The 18329-nt window shown below is 38.1% G+C and overlaps 1 protein-coding gene and 1 long non-coding RNA gene across 2 annotated transcripts in view; both read left to right on the forward strand.

Moving 5' to 3' along the window:
* The window catches only part of LOC124164583 (plexin domain-containing protein 2), a 279661-nt gene that overhangs the window by 181066 nt on the left and 80266 nt on the right, over window positions 1-18329 (forward strand). The window lies entirely within an intron of this gene.
* LOC124164584 overlaps window positions 1-18329 on the forward strand; it is a 55161-nt gene that overhangs the window by 28639 nt on the left and 8193 nt on the right. Inside the window, exon 2 of the long non-coding RNA XR_006866072.1 lies at window positions 10970-11037. This is a non-coding gene — a long non-coding RNA (uncharacterized LOC124164584). The remainder of the gene's footprint in view (window positions 1-10969; window positions 11038-18329) is intronic.

Raw genomic sequence — 18329 nt, forward strand, 5'->3', positions numbered from 1 at the left:
TCCCATTCGACCGTCGACGAACAGTTCAGCCCAGAAAACCCTCAACCTTTTCGGTCTACCGCTCTCACCACCCGTTCATTCATTGAAGTTTGCTCTACGAAACACCACGTGGCGCCTTTCTCAATTGAACCCGCGCCCGCTCAGAATGACGTCACTGTTGCTGATGACGTAATTTCGTTCCGTGGGCAGAGGAAGTGAAGGATCACTCTGATACCCATTGCCACAGCATTAAGCTCTGCTCTTTTTTTCAGGCGTGAATAGTCATCGCGAAAGAGGTTCCATAATCGGCACTCATTTGTTTCATGTTAGGTTTGTGGTTTCCTCGGTGTTTTTCAATATTTAAATAGGATTTCGGGCGACAATGTTCAGAGGAGTCATGGCGTCTTATGGTCGAATTTTCGGGGGTCAAAATTCCCCTTATCCATTGTGAAGTCCTCGGAAATTGATATTCTTTTTCAATAATAATAATATTTGTTTGCATTTTTTATTTTATGAAGTCATTGATGGCTATTCTGAGATAATATATCTATTATCACTGCATAGTTACCCAGTATTCATGCTTGAAAATTTGCTGAGTCTTGTAAATGTGGGTGAATATGCTCTGATCATCAATTTAGAATCGCGCTTCTCTCTGATTGGCTCTCTCTTCGAGAAATGAAAAAACCTTTAAAGCCCCGAAGAAACGCAGAGATCAGACCATCGCCGCGGAAACCTACGTTCTAACATGAAATGAATTTGTATTCTCAGTGTTGAAAATTTGCTGAGTCTTGTAAATGTGGGTGAATATGCTCTGATTATCAATTTAGAATCGCCATCAATGAATTACTGAAACAATCCAAGGGCTGGGTATTTTTTTAGAATGCGAAAATACCAAAAATCTCTATTTTGAAGTACAAAATATAATATACATACAGGTATTGCATTTGAAATACCAAATGCAAATAATACAAGTGTATTTCAAGTTCGTATTTTAAAATATGTTCTTTTATTTGAAATACTTCCCAGAACTGAAACAATCACGTATAAAAAGCTTCATTTCATTGGTAGAAAGTATAACGATGGCTAAGTTCTAACAACACGTATCTCAACAATAGCAACTTTTCAGGAGAGCAAAAATAGAATTTATTTATTTATTTTTTAATATAATTTTAATTGAAATGAAAAACCAAAAATACATAAACTGAAAACTAAGCAAAGAGTTGTTTTTTGCTTGAATTTAATTTTTTATTAATAGTATTAGCAGTATTAATTAAGACCGGTCAAATTTGAGATACGTGTTGTCAGAACTTTGTCATCGATAAGGTATTCGACATCCCTCTGTAACTTTATCATCCGAAAATCTTCCCACAATGCGCTCGACGGACGAGACCACACGCCAACGCGATGAGTGAGTTGATTGACGCGAGGACTTTTTCAAGTTTACAAGCCTCCTCGTCTCGTTTGAGCACGCAGCACAACGCCCGCGTTCGAGACGACCTAAGTGAAACTGACGTTGGCGGCCTCTATAGTCACGAGTGGGAAACAAAGAGAAGGGGAGTTCGGTGACGTCATTGCAAGGGGAAGACGACGGATTAAAAAAATGAAAAAAATAAACCCACTTGACCAATTTCAACCAATTAAAAAAAAACAAATAGTGTATTTTTTTCTTGTTCAACGCCCGACCCTAGTGCCTTTGTTTCCCTTCCTTTAGAACCCCAAACAGGACGGTCGTATTCTCAAGGCACGTGCAAAATGAGAAAATTTGCCGTCGTCGAGCCTGGAGAGTCGGCTCTAAACTGCGCTGAGCCTATCTATGTCCTAGCCATTAAGGTGGTTTTCTAATTTTTTTTAACGTCTAAATCGAAAGATTATTACTCGTTGATTACGTATTTCACCCTTTTAGATTTTTAAATTACGATTTTTCGCTATTAAATGGAAAGTGAAAAATTTCAAGCGCGCAAAAACGCGACGGCTAAGTATGAATGCTGGGATAAGCCCGCGTGACGTCATTCTGGTTCCGGCTGCCGCCGTGTGAGACCACTTGGTGCGAGGTTATGAGACCGCAACGATGCAGGCTGCTAGCAGGTAGCAGAGTACCCTGCTAGCAGGTAGCGCTCTTAAATAAGGATTATTAATACCATATCAAACGAAGGAAATTTTCTGACCATAGGCAATTTTAATAGGTGATTATTAAGAGATGTTTCCCTGAGCTCCGTGCCTCATGCATGCATTGGTAATCTCAGACGATGTAAAACTCCTGACTACTCGTACAGCATCTGGGTCCCTGTAACGTCACGTGGAATGGCATCGCATGGGCGCCAATCTTGCCTTTTTCAAATGAGGTTAAAATTGACCATTAACATTCGTTTAAACTGGGATATCTAAAACCAAATAATTTTCATACTATGAATATACTAATTATGGGTAACAAATCTCAGTGAATGCCTTTCGTTTTCTTTGGTGAAGGAAATTACCCCATTTATGACTCTAAGAAGCTATGAGGTGCGCAGAAGATAATGGAACTATTTTTATCACAAACAGAGTATAAAAACGTCAATATGCCATCGCGGAGAGTTAAGCTATGGTCTTGAGAGTCCCAGATTCGAAACTATATGAGGCCTTTCAGCAGCATCGCCACGAATGCATATCCATAGCAGTGCGACGCAGGCTCCGAAGTTTCAAATTTCATCTTTTGAAATGGAGTGATTAAAAAATCTTTTTTTTACTGTATTTAACCTAAGATCTACTGCGATTAATTTATAGCAATGTGGGTGATCATCATGTAGTTTCTTAAATTTTTAATTAAATTTGAAATTTAAAATTTTAATTTATTTAATTGTTTTAGTGAACCCATCTCGTGTCTTCTACCGGGTGAGTGTCTTTAAAAAAATGAAGAACTTGAAAAGAAGTCGTCATCAGGAGCTTCTTTCAGTTTTGATGAGTCAATGATCGGAAATTCGGCAGAAACGGAGCCGCCGACTCGGTGGAAGACCCGAGAAAAGTTCACTCCAATGATATGCCGCGAAAGTACCAGGTCTTTATTCAAGAAAGCATCAGCTTATTGTCCTCGTTAATGAATTTAATCTCATTTCTCGGAGTCTCTAATCTCGGAGTGCCTAAGAATAAGAGAAGACAAGGAACTATAAAACGCCATGCAGCAGAAAGAATTCGGTCACGTCTTAAGATGCAGCAATTACGTGAGGAATGTAATAGACAGAAAATGTGAGGAAAATTCCCGTCAGGCCTACACATAATATAAGTTCTCGGGACAGATAAAGAAAGACTTTGGAAAGATGAACATAGGGGATGTGAAGGAATTAGTTTAGGAAAGGGATAGGTAAATGGAGGGCTGAAATGTACCAATCTTGTGGGTGCAATTTTATTTTATTATCAATTTGCCCTGAAAACAGCACTAATATGACCTTTTACCACGGTGAATATTCAGCAATTAACAATGAACGATCACAAACATCATTTTCCTGAATAGGGGCTACTTACCCTCGCGGGACTTGAACACGCGACTTTCGGTTTAATGCTGTAATAATGATAATAATTTCATCTCCCACCCTTGTGGCAGTGCAGTAGGTTAATCACCAGTGTCTTGAGTGATGTTAATGTGAAAACGTGGGCGGGTGAAGAGAGGGAAGTCTGTCTTAGACTCACATTCACACGAGTTGGGGATTATCTACCGCCCACTTAGTATAATGTCCGAATTTATAACTCGGAGCGGTGTTGGCTTTCATGGGGGTTGAAAATGGACCAGTGAATACCGAGCAGGAAGTGACTTGAATCGTGCTGATGAATACAAACGACATTTGGACGTAGTAAGCATTCCAGGGTTTAAAGTCAAAATTTAATAAAATGACTTGTGGTTTTGCTGATCACGCGCGATCGTATTAAGTCTTAGGAAATCGACTTTCGCCTGTGTATCTGTAAATCTGTATTTAGATGGCGAAAAACCGATAGTAAATCCTATGAATTGCTTCGTTGAAATTTATTGGTTTCGGTCTACAAATATCAATACAAAATAACAATTTAAAAAAAATCAAGATAGTGAAGCTATGGTAGTTGCACTAGAAAAATCTAAAGGTTTAACGCTTTAGATCTCTTAAAATTGAAGTGGTACTTTTATAATTTATTAATACTTATTTATGCCAATAAGAGGCCTGAGTCAGACTTTATAAACTTTTTGAAGACTTTTTATATTTCGATAGTAGGGAATGAAATACAATATCAATATCCTTCAGTAATATTTGGGCTATCCTTGGGCATTTAAATGCACGAAAAGAGTCAATTTATGTTGTTTTTTCGTGTAGGAATGCTCCAAGTACTCCTAGAATTAAATTAGATCGCAACTATTAAAAAGATTTTTTTATTAAGGCTTATTTTTTCACGAAGTTTTATCACGAGTTTGCACAAGGATGTTTGTGGTTAAAATATTTTGTATTTCTAATTATTACCTGATAATTGGAGGAAAGCGGACAGCGGTAAGTGTATCAAGAGAGAATTGGGTTAGCAATGGAGATTCTTATGAATTGTAAAAAGCCATTGAGAGGATAGTTATGTACAGTGCTTGGAAAATATTATTGAAGTGTCCGATCTGGAGTCTAGCGTTTTACGTTGCGGAAACGTGAGTACTTAGGACAGGGCCGCAGCTAGGAATTGCGGATAGGGAGGGTTTTAGGCGCAATCAATACTGTGGAGCTTGGAGGTGTGGAATACCCGCCAGGGTAAGTGGAAAGAGCGGGGGTCCTCCCCCTGAAATTGTTTTAGATAAATTGTTGAAAATGGTGAGTTTTACGGCTTTATGAGAGACATTTTATTGATTTTTACTCTATTCTAGAAGTAATATTAATCCAATTAAGTAAAATGGATTAAACTTAAAATTTTCTCTGAGCTCTATGGGGGGGGGGGGGGTTATCCCCCAAACCCCCCCTCGCTGCGCCAATGACTTAGGATATATCTACGACTATAAAGGACCGGCAGCGCTCGACTTGTGGGTGTGGAGGAGAATCGATAAGATGAAGCGAATGGATAGGATAAGGAATGACGAAGTGATCGACATTATGAGCATACTAAGAAGAAGGAGGGTCTGTATAGAGCGAATACTGAGTGGGGAGGGGATGTCAAAGCCGTGTTAGGGTGGAGAACGTTGGGTAAACGTGGAATGATAGATAGATGTTAGTATATTTGAATAAATGGTAGAGGAGTAAGCCTTACTGGGAAATGAAAAGGGAAGCCCAGTTTAGAGAAACGCAGGCGAGGGCAATTCGCAAAATGCTCTTTGTAAGCCTCAATTTGACTGGTGGAATACCTTTCATATATTCTGGACTTATATCAAATAATGTTTTCCTTTTCCTTTTGGAGTTGCAGGATCTTATCAGTACCCATTAAGTTACATGGTCTGCAATATCTAGAAGAGTGTAATATAACTAATAACTTCAGGCTTTACTTTGTGAAACCTCTCCATATTGGACAAAGTTTTATTTCCTTACTTCCAAGAGAGTGTAATATTTTAGATTATGAATATTTATGTGTCTCTTAAACTTGGATTTTCATTCAGAGATTTAATTTTCATAAAAAATAATTAAAAGTATGCTAATAAATCATTTCAAGAAGGCTTTTGAACATTTAACAATAACAATAGTAATAATAATGATAGTATATTTATTGCTCCCAAAACCATATAGACATTTAAATATCATAGATACAAAACCAATTTTGAACCTTTAGGTGAACCTTGAGGTTCTTGTCTGTTGGAGGGATCTCCTTCAGAAATACAATCGTAATACTGTGCATATAGTTACATAGCAAAAATGTCTTTCAGACGACCTTTGGAGACAAGTAATATAAAATAAGGATCCCCTGAAAAACAATGGGATTGAAATCGAATTTAAAAAAGTAAAAAATATAAAAGCATCCAACGCGTATTTTAATCAAAGGATGAGTAAGTTTATAAAAATAAGATTGTTAAATCCGAATTCAATTGAGTATCTACGTTATCACTTGGGTTTTTCTGTTTGTGTTGATTATAAAAGGAAACGCGTCATGGTGAGACAAGGAAAGCCTGAACAGGAACGGGAAGCCTTTGCGACTTTTCCATTTAATAGGAAACGCCGGAAGGATATGTACCACACAGGCAGATATCATTTCCAAGAATTTATTGCTTTTTTTAGGGGTGTAAAGTGAAAATAAGGCGGTGAAGATGCGAGAGTTCAAGCTAAAACTGTCGAAAAATCTTCATTTGTTTGAATTTACAAAATAATGGGATGTGAAGAGTGTGATCCAGGAGGTATGATGCATTTTGGAAATTATTTTTGGATTTGGGTGGAGATAATTATGTACTAGGATAGATGTTGTTATGTATTGGGGTATGACAGTGAATAGACATCATTTTATACTTCATTTTACTGCGCAATAGCAGGCCTCCCGGCGTTGCCCGAGAAAGACAGTTTCCAGAGAGATGGGAAATTAGGATCTTGGAATTCATGGTCACATTGCAGGATTTTTAGGCTCGCGGAACAGCAAACAATTAAAAAAAGGACTACTATACACCACGCACGGGATCAGGTTATACCCCACTTCACAACATTTATCTTTATGTGTGTCCTTACGTATATAGACTCGTAACCCCAGCAAAAAGTTTTACACCGAGAGGATAAATGGGTAAGTGCGCCCCAGGACGTATCCAGGATTTTTTTCTGGGGGACACAAGGGTCTGACAGTCAAACGGTCTTCTCGTGTTTGAGATTGAAAACAACCTATAACAATTACTGCACGAAATATTATATTTATTTTAATATAAAAGTTATCAATATAAAAATAAATAAATGAGGCTCTGTAATACAAAAATCAAAATGAACGTAATGATAACCGTATTAAAATTCTCGTCTATCTTATTAAGTGTCCCTTCGTGTCCCCCCCCCCCCTAAAACCGCCTATGAGTGTGGCATTATTTGAGTTATGATTTCCTTTTGATAGATAAAAAGAGGTGTGCCTACCCAGCAAGATGTCCAACTACAGAAGTCGTATGACGTGACGTAAAAAATGGTAATACAAAAACGACGCAAGAACGCTTTGGACACTACCAGAAGTAGCACAACGGGACTTGGGAGCATGAGATGCACCTAAGTTATAACTTTGGTTGCAATCTGTGCAGCCGTACGGAAATGCATAGCGGAAAGACAAACAGACAACCTCTTTGACATATATACATGAGGGAGCATAATTAAACCAAATTTGAGTTAATTTTCTCTGAAACCAGAGTTGATGACTGTATGTCTCTTTCGTCTGGGAAATTTCTTTTGTTTATCCACTTATGCAATCACCCAGAGTATTGGCAATCTGACAAAGCTTCTTTGTTGATAATAAGTACCCCTAGAGTAAATGTATAATGGGGGTTCGAGGTGAATGAGCATTGAGGAAAAGAGAACCTTCGGTATTGGCATGGAAAATGGAAACAATTAACAAATTCAATCCTTATAAATAGATGAGTGAAGTTGTGTGTAGTGTTATGCATTTTTTGCCACAGATCGTTTCACGCACTTTGGTTGATATCGGACTAAAGTGGAGGTCGTATTATAATTGATAAAGGTTTGAGTGGAGATTGTATGAACGGGGCATTACAGTCGGCTGGTAAAGCGACGGGTAAACAAGGCTTCATGCCTCGTTCAGATTACGATTGTTCCAGCCATCGAAGGAACTAGCGTGCATTCACACGAAGACGGTGAAACCTGTTTTGCCCTCCAGTACTGAAATCAATAGTGAACGAGAAACTGCCAGTCAGCGAAGCCGTTGAGGTATAGTATAGGGTTAAGACATTTCTGTGTTCAACGTGTATTTAACGTATACTTCTTCTTCCGCCCATATTATGTCTTTCTGGAACAATTCCATGAAAAAAATGGAGCGATGGCAGCTTCACAAACTGTTTGCCTTCTCTTGTTGCATCCTCTTCCCAGAGTCCTCTGGATTGTCGATAATACTCTACATATCAGGACATGACATTAAGTTTGACGACGCCAAGGTAATAGTGAAAGAAGGCAGATATTTTCCCAGACTCATCCGCGAATCCATTGAGATAGCCCGGACGGACAATTTTAACAGAGACGACGGCTACCATCTGGATGCCCATTGGAGGAGGCTCATTAGGCGGACCAATAAGAGAGCGGCAGCCACAACTGGCGGGACTGACCCCCTATATAAGGAGGACGAAAATCGTGGACCGGCATCATCTTCGACCTGAAGACGCTGGCAGCAGTGCCAGCGAAACTGTTGTCATCTCCAACAAACCGACGCGGTTGCACCGGAAATATGGAGAAACTGGAACCTGAACACCGCGGAAATCTACGTAGTCACAATACTCTACATATTTCAATTAGCCCTCAAATTCCTCGGTTTATATCCATTGCACCGTTTTCATGGAAGTTTACTCGGATATAACGTGCGAAATTTCTTTCGATCTGAAGATAACAGTTGTCTCTCAGCTTATATTTGACTTTCCTAAAGTTGAAATTATTCCTCTGACGAGAACGCATCTCAATATAGTGTCCCTGAGAGCAATAATAGTAGTTTCGGGAATGATTTACCTTGTTTCACACTTATATATGTGAGTTTCATATCCTGAAAAAGAATCAGTTAATCAAAGAATTTGTTATTTTTCACTATTTAAAATTTACCAGACTGAATTGATTATATTTCACGATTACCCCAAATGCGACGAGATTCGCATATTTACGAAAAAACTTAGTTTGCCTCACTTTCCCTCATAAGACTCTACAGAGACGGAAGAACAAAAATGGCGGAATCCTCTATTCCCTCTATTCCTATAGTGGAAGTGTATGAGACGACTCGACCCTATGAGGGAGTAACGTGGACATCTGCCATCCAGAGGACTTTGCCTCTTCTGGTTTAGCAGCGCCTAATTATCGTTAAGAGGCAACGTTCGGAACTATAGGTGTACTATTTTCTGGACCCGTGTTCACACCACTAGTTCTGCCAACTATCGTTAGGACGATCGCTGAAACAATCGTATTCAGAACGAGGCGTAACAATACTCCTTAGTGAAGGGTAAGATTCCCTCGGACGATGACTGCGGATGGTTCGCTAGGAAGCAGTGCTGATCGGGGGAGAGGAGTGCCGTTCCTGTCACGAATTAGCCCCTCCGCGATTGCCCGCGCCAGGAACGGCCTCAGTATTTCACTTTTTATTTCCTCCCAATCCCTCGGACCGTTTCGCGGGGAAAGTCTTGACGCTCCGAGACGGTTGATGTGGCCCAATCCTCTCCCTCTTGGCGGGAGAAAAATTGAGCGGAAAAAATGTGAGAGCAACGAGAGGGAGGCTTATACCTGTTGATCGGGTCAGCGAGTATTACTACCGATGGAACTGCTCAGAGGATGTCCAATTTTATCTCATAGAAGACTGAATTCTGTTGCCACTTCGGTCGCATTTTTGTTGGTTATCAAAAATGTCCGCGACGCGGTGATGAGTGCAATGCGATCCACTTTATTCCAATATTTTTCAGTACTTATAATATTTTTAACTGATAACTTAAGGCTTTACTTTACATTTTGAGGAAATTATGACAGCAATTTAATATTTTTTTAGGCAATTGATTGAAAAAATAATGATTTTTATTTTAGGTCCATGATTTAAACTAATATCATTTGTCTGAAAAACAAAAATTTATTTTCATTACGTTTTTGACTAAATTTATTTTCGCTTTTAAGGGGGGGGAGAGCTGCCCCATTCTATCCCCGCTGGGTATGCCCATGAATGCGTCCAAAGTGGTGACGAAAATCAAACTTAAATGACACAGACTAGTGCCTCATCTAAACCTGTAGTCCCCGTTATAGGATCCAACTCTTCCCTTTCGAAACCATGCCTTTAACCCTTTCTAATCCAGAGCTGCTTCTGGAGGAAATCAAATTTCAAGACATCTCATTTTAAATTAATGACTATTTTCTGCTCAAGTATAATTATTGTGGCAGCTACACATTTCAAAATTACACTTTACAGCACAAAAGAACACGTAGTTTAAATCTTTCCTGAATAGATGAAAATTTATAAATTTTTTAATGTTACCCAGAAGCAGCATTCGGACATGATGGGTTAACGCCCCGCTCTGAGTTCTTGCATTAGTGGAAGGACAAGTAGCGATATGAGCGTTTCCTCTCTAAGTTTTCCTGGATATCAGACAATTACTTATACCACTTATTTTTTATCAGAGCGTGACCCGGGTTTCAATGAATTATCATCATCTTCATAAGATGATATATAAGTATAAGTAATTGTCTGATATCCAGGAAAACTTATAATGGAATACCACGAAGTAAATCAAGAGTTAGTGAATTTTGTTCGTTTCCTCTCTGACTCATCGGGCGAATTTTCCCTTGCGGAGAATGCTACTCCGTCGTTTCTCTTGTCGTTTCAATTAAATAGGTGGATTTCTCGTGGATGTAAACTGTAATAGCAATCGCCTATTGATAACGGCTACCTACGCTGGATTCAAACGGGTTGACAGTGATTTATAGAAGGGAGAAAAACTGGTTTTATTCATTTTAGGACTTCCTACAGAATACCGTGGGGTATTCATGAGGAGTTTTTGGTTGTTTTTACTCGTGGAGGAAAATTATGAGTTGATTTTTCTCGCCTGAGTTTATGAAGCTCCAAACATCCGCACACGGAGTTAAGTTTAAGTCAAGGCTAATAATGTTTCCTCGTGTAAACTTCTGCGGGAAGAGGAATTGGTGCCGTAATTTTTCGAAAGTTTTTTCATAAAATGAAGATTTGTTTTTACGAAAGATTTACTTTTGCATAATAGAGTTCAATGATTATATAAAATTTACACACCCATCATCTTTGAAGGAATATTTGTTGAATAGTTTGACAAATTTCTCTTCGTCAACTGAACAGAGCTATTATTATCTATCTATAGTATTCGTTATTTATGATGATATTGATTGACATTAATATACTTTCTTTTTATTTTCAGGTAAGCGTAAACCATGATCCGTCACAAGAGATCGGGCATATCTTCTCCTGGTTATTAGGTTAAAATCTGTGAGTAAAAACGAGTATCCACTAGTAGAAGTAACACTTTAAAATGATGAATAATAGAATTGTGGTCTCGGTGGTCGTGGTCTCCGAGAAATTAGGATATTTTCGCAGGGAATATAATGCAATGCAATTTTGCGCATAATTCAACTAATCTATATAAAAATGTTGAATAACTTAATTGAATTAAAGCTCAATGGTTTTAAAAGGCTCGGCTCTCCGCTAACTCCTACATAAGTGGCACCTGGGTCTAAACAAGGCCCTCCAATTGTATATTATTAAAATTCACTGAAATGAATTTTATTCCCTGGACGCTCTAAAATAATTCCTATTAGGATTTTTTTTAGAGCGTCCAATCACGTAAAGATTCCACAGTAATCCTGTTTGAAAGGTTATCTCTTTACAAAGCTCTTGAGAAAAACGTCTCTCTATACGAGAGAGACTTCTTTATATTCAAAGGTTTAAAGAATGCAGCAGGAAAAGGTTTCAATATTTCTGCCGAATTTATCTGCAATGTTTTGAGGAACTTTTATTGAAGTATAATGGGTTGTTATTATAAGTAAGTGGAGGTTAAATATCTGTATTTAGAGTCTAAAATTACGGAGAATCCCTCCACTTATATTTATCTTCAAAGAGTTAATCGATCGTAACGCCCTTGGGGTTAAGGATGAAATTGAGCGAAAAGCCTGTATAAAACATCTTGTTATCGATTAATTATAGTTCAGGGGAAGAAGTCGATCTGTAAGAGGCATTTTTCCTACGAATTATATGATAGAAATGTTTCTTGGGAGTTATGTGCGGAAAAATGATGTTATCAATTTTCATCAAGCGATTTTTCTTGGACGAATGGGAGTTTTTTTGTATCCATCAGGAAAACGCTTAAGTGCCCATTCTTTGGTTAGCATGCTGATGGAATGGTTTGATTTAACATTCGTTGTTTTGACGTTTGTCTCGTAGTCTTACGTGACGTTATTGTTTTGTTGATATCCAAATCTTCCGGGATTTCGCCGCGTTGCTTTTTGTCATAGGTTGAAAACAGTTTCGCCGGGTTTGCACCAGGCGTCTTCAGACGAATAAGATGGGAATGTTTTATTTATCTTTTCTCCTTTTATAATATTTAAATTTACGAATGCAAAGTGAACACAAGTCTTCGACCTCCGATTCGATCAAAGAGTCGTTGTTTTGCTGATTTTATGGATGAATTTTATATTCAAACGTTCATGTAGTATCTTCTCTCATGCTCGTGAGGCTTGTGTACTGGTTGTACCTTGTAGTCTACGTCCTTAGAAGCTAACTTATCCCTTAATTTTTTCATCCTCGCTGTGGTTTTATTTTTCTTTTATCTTTGTCATTTTGTGGTGATTCATAATCTCTATGAGTCGTGGAAGGATCACTTCGATTACCATAGGTCAATATTTCTTGAATGAAAGGTTCCAATGTAACAATTTGAAGTATAACTGTGGTAAATTTGTGATATTATTGTAAATTTTAGCTTTAGGAAAATCCCAAGTAGTGTTTTCAGCGAATTGGAATGTTGTATTAGCCTTTTCTCCTCTTATGATATTTAAAAGTTACGAATGCAAGGACAACAGAACTGTCATATATGCGACCCCTTGGGCACTCCCGAGAATAAAGATCATCGCTTAACGAGATGATCCAGGGAATGAGAGAAATTGATATACTTACCTGTAACGTAATATGGGATGAGCTCTACCCTCAAATAACCTACATGAATTTCGTGTTGAAGCTCTAGCTTAGGTGAAATTATCTCCTTCTGTTGACTAATTTAATTTGAATAATTGCAAGCAGAAGTATTCCGAAATATGTACGGCGTGTAGGCAGAAGTAGCATGAACTGAAGACAAAAATAAAAGAAAATTTTACTTCCACAAATTCTCGGAGAAATGAAATACCCGTATTCAGTAAGAATCATATTGAACCATACTATATTTATACGCACTAATAGAAGTATACACTTTAAAATGATGAATTATAGAATTGTGGCATTGAATATCGTGCAAAAATAATATCACTTTAAACTTTTTATAAGTGTAGACATTAAAATTTATTTTATCGTAATCTCCCCGATGCAAAACGCGTCAGCAGTGCGTGCAAGCCAGAAAAAGACGCCATTTCGTCTTTCATACCGACGCCAACGATATTTGCTTCCATATAACAAAAGCAGGCCGGTTAACACCTCGTGATGTGTTTCTGAGTTTTTTTTTTCCTTTTAAAGTAAAAAAAAAAATTTTTTTCAAGGTGACGTTAGTAATAGGATCGGCAGCACGCAACTTGCCACGAAGCGTGAATGATGATGTAACCTCGTTCACAATGTACTCTGCCTCATGAATGTATGCTTTACCATTTTTTAACCGTGTGTTTTTAGATATTTTTATGTTATTAAAGTGGTTCTTGTATAGATAGCTTGATCCTAACTAAATTAAGATAAAAGTTTTAAATAATACATGCGGTTGTTCATGAAGAGTCTATAGTCGATGAAATTAACCAAAAACTTTGATAAGAGCGAAAAAATGAAAAGATCGATTGAAAATAAAATTCAAAGCGATTTAAATGTATTGCGCCAATGATGTGTAATTAACGTAGTTTATTTCAATCGTCGATTATTGAGAGTATTGATTCGAGATGATTGATACAAAGATATATTGGTTAGAGGTAGTTACCCTTGTAGTGTTATGACGTGCAGGGACGAAGTTAAGTAATCCTCGATTTTTATACTCATAATCGGACTGTTGTCAGAGTTCTCGATCCCTGAATATCTCGAGAGCCAGTTATAATTACAAAGCCTTTTTATGACCATATAAAACCCCCTCATATCAGAGAGAGCAACGCTAAAACGATGATTATGTCACTCATGTTCATTCATTATTGATCTATAATCATCAGAAGGGAATGAAATTATATTTTACAAATTTGGAAGAGAATAACGCAAACAGGAAAGCATGCAGGTTCATTTTTTCGTTACATTTTGGTTGGTAAGAGCAATTTTTAGTTTCACGTGCTCATATGCCGATACTTGGGTCATTGTTTCCCAGCTCTCCTACTTCTGTCGTTTTGGAAAGCGCAAAAGTATGAAGTTAACTTATGTTAGTTGGGAGTTCATTTGAATTTCGAGTACTCCGAGCTGATGCGGTACTCTCGAAATATGTACCTCCAGCCAGGATAGGTAAAAGTGCCGAGAAAAAGTAGCTGGGTTCAATTTAAGCCGCTTCGTTGAAAACGTAATTAATTACGAGTACAAAATTACTCATTTAAAAAAATTATCAATAAAATTACAATTACTTCTTGTAAGAGTGTCCACTCTAGAGACTACCTGGAAACTGTCGAATAATGCGGTAAAAATATGGAATAATTCATTCAAAGAAATTGCTAAAGTTGCAATATCACTTGCGATACATACAATTTCAACTGGTGTAACACCACAAAGGGTGTCATATTTTGTACCCATCATAAGTAAGCAACAACATACGACTGGCTGAACCTTAACGAGCAAATTATGGTACTGAGGGATTGGTACGTAGGCCTAGGTACATCAGTGAAGTCAGTAGGTATCGAATTTCCAATAATACCGTAAGTAAAAACTGGGATATTTGAATCCGTTTTTCAACTTCCGTGCTATTGACCGCAGTTGACGGGGGGCATAGGAGTTTTAACTCTGGAAAACTTTTGAGAGTAACTGAAAGTAACTATTCAATTTCAATGATTTTTTTTTCAACGGGGCGATGACGGCATATTATCACCTCCGTTGCAGATAACTAGTTCGAAATTGCAATATGAAATCGCCGTACTCAATTTTCTAATTAATTAAAAAATAAGGGGCATTGATGTTTGCCGCCTTCGCATTGAGCCTTCATTTTTTTCAGAATTGCCTACTTACGTACGTTTTTCCGCGAATGTAATTTTTCAGTACCACAAATTCCTCTTTTACGGTAAACTTTCGTAAGATTGGTTACCTAATCTTCCCATGTGGACTAATTATACCTCTGGGGGAGGATCTCCTCGCGATTGAACCTTTCGGCCTCGTGCAGTGGAAGAAGTTAAAAGTTATTGGTGCTCTCGTGTTGCCCCTTCCTGCTACCTTCGATCTTTTGTTTCTTTTAAATCGATCCTTAACGTTCCCAAGGCAACGAATAAATATTGGCGTAATTACGGGGCCAAACAAGGGGGTTTGTTGGTATTAAAATATTTCATTAACTGCCCTCTTTATTATTTTGCAAGCAGCAAACATTCACGTTAGGGTTTCTATTTAACCCCCGTTAGTGAGCACAATTAGGTAGTCAAATTTTCAACGCATGGCCGAGGGCTTGGCAAATGTAGCTTGCTCGCTTTCTTTTAAGGCCTGTTTACACGATACATTACCACGAGGAGTTACTGTCTGATTGCATTGACGATTTATGTGGACCGGAACGGAACTTGTACAAATGCATGAATCAAATTACAACACGTTCTAATATCTGTTAATGCAATCGAACAAGTTACCCGGTGCATTTTGGCGTTCATTATCGTTTTCATACATTTATACATTCACTGGTACTGTAAAAAGGTCTTTAGGTATTGCTTTGAGCGTATACCGTATGGAGGAGACAGTACGATCTTAACCTTTGCTTCGAATCAAGTCGATTCGGTGGGGTCCTTGGGGTTTTTATCAAACGGCTTCCTCTCAATTCAGAGGAAGCCGTTGCAGAGGAAGGGGGCTCGTAGATATGACTCACGGGTGAGTCCATGCGAAAGTTTGGACGGCAATTATTTCCTTCCTCTTTGGTGGGCGTACATTAATGACGTGATGTGATTTTGGCGATTTTCTTGCTCTCTCCCCCTACCTCCGATAGTGAGATATCGTGATATTTGGCTCGACCCCCTCCCTCTAATCTCACGTGAGATTTTCAAAATGCGTGTTTTCTATGTAAATACTGTAATCTATGCTTCATTGTGTTGGATTTATAAAAAACAATTTGTTTCATTGTTTTTATTTAAGATTAGCTAAGAGTAGTATTTAAGATTATCAAGATCGCAATTTTACACTGTTTCCCCTACCCACCACGTGACATTGATTATTATTATTATTACATAAATTGTTACAAGTCGACAATAAAGTTGGGTGGTAACACAAAATCAGGAAGTATAAAAAGACAAAAAATATATAATGTGATGTACGAGCTTGGTTGATAGGTATCATCACGCACAAAAATTTTCAAAAACCAAAATACAAAACATAAAATACTAAGTACAAAACATATTGTAAAAGCCCTCAAAAACCATTTTTTACACAATACATGTCCCCATGTACTCCAAATCAGCAAGAAAAAATGCATATTAGTATTGGGTGAGAATCGTGATGACCCCCTTCCCCCTTGAACGCCTCACTTAATGTATGGATGGCCCCTTAGGCGTTATCATGAAATGGTCCCATAGCTATAGGTTTCATAACGCGGCGTCTGGGGATTCCACCACGAAACGAATTAAATAGTTCCTAGGCTTTGAGAATATTTTCTTTTCCTTATTACTTCTCAGGTTGCAGTTTGGGACTCCTTCATACAATCATTGGTATTCATTGTTCATGTGAAGATATATCATCACCCTTTATTGCATGGATATACATCAACCATATTCATGTGACCCTCCTTTTTGAGTTTCCCATTCTGTTTCATCATTGGACATTATACCCTAGTTTTATCTCTCGTTTGCCACACGCATTGTCAGCATGGCATTCGATATCGTACTTATGTAAATAATCCGTTTATTGTTCATTTCATAAGCAAAGAAAACATTTAAGGTCACGCATTCCTCCCTCTTGAACGTTCTTCTTTCGCGACGAATTAATATGTTTATACAAACCCTGTCACCTTTAAATATTCGGAGTGTATACAGTACTTCGAGCTAAACATTTGCCGGCGCTAAAATTATGAAAATTTTACCTTAGGACTTTCTTAATTTAAAATTTTAATTTAATATTATGGCAAATTTTGACAAATCTTTACGATACGTGCCCTGAAAATTTGAATATGATAGCATAAATTTGAAACGAGATACATGTCGCGGATTAAGACCTCTTAATTTATTTAAATGAAAATATTTAAGGGAGAGGAACACCGCTCTCGGCCTGTCTTCCTTCTTGACGGATTAATATCTTAGCATTTACATTTTTACCTTTAAATTTACTGAGTACATGAATTGAGGAGACCGAACTAAACATTTGCCGGGACTAGAAATTTGAAAATTTGTCCTCAGTATTTTCCGAGTTAAAAATTTTTTGAATTTAATATTATGGCAAATTTTTACAAATATTTACCAAATATACACTGAAGATTTAAATTTAATTGCATAAATTTGAGATGAATAATACGTCGTGAAATGGGACACAGTGCAACCGATGGAGCAGGAATTCTTTAATTCTTAATTCGCGCATAAGTTTATATGAAATTAATGAATGGCATAATTGACCGAGCAATAGTTGCGAATAAATAAATCGGTAAGTATATTTCCGAAGCGGCAAATTAAATCGGTGTAGTTGGAAAAAGTTAATAATATTAATGATATGTTCGGCGTAGAAATTTTGGGATGTAGGTCGTCTATCGCCCATATCCTCCCACATCTCTCGATCATCCCCGTGACGTTGGTGAAGGATTCCAGAGAATTTAATCCCGAGTAATATTTAAGAGGGAAGCACGCTGGACGAGGAATTCGCGGCGGCAGTTATTCAGCCGCCTATCGTGGGGCTTGTGCCAGCCCTCTCCGGTTTTCCCCGTTTTTCCGTCTCCATCTTTCAGCATCCAGAGGGTGCTGGCCGTTTCATTCCTTACGCACGAAAAATCCCCCATCCTCTGGTGCTCCCAGCGTTATTTCTTCCGGAGGGAAATGTATTCTTTAATTTTCTCCGATGGATGTGGGAAACGTGTCGAATATCCAGACTCAAACCACCTCGACCGGTGGTATACTGCCTTCTTTCGCACTCATTGGAGACTTATGTTTATTGTACTGAAATTTTCAGGTAGAGTCAGGGTCGTGGCTAGGAATTAAGACTAGGGGGGGTTTTAGGCGCAACTGTTACTGGGGGGTCTGGGGGTATGGAGTATCCGCCAGGGTAAGCGGGATAAATGGTTCAAAATGGTGAGATTTACGTCCTTCTGAGGGATATTTTATTAATGCTTAGACTATTTTATAAGTAATATTAATCCAATTAAATAAAATAGATTAAACTTAAAAATTCCCCTGAGCTATGATTATCTCCCTACCCCCCCCCCCCCCCCCCGCTGCACCATTGGGTAGAGTGGGCCTTCGTCG

Source organism: Ischnura elegans, chromosome 8, assembly GCF_921293095.1.
Source record: "Ischnura elegans chromosome 8, ioIscEleg1.1, whole genome shotgun sequence".
Taxonomy (NCBI): Eukaryota; Metazoa; Arthropoda; class Insecta; order Odonata; family Coenagrionidae; genus Ischnura; species Ischnura elegans.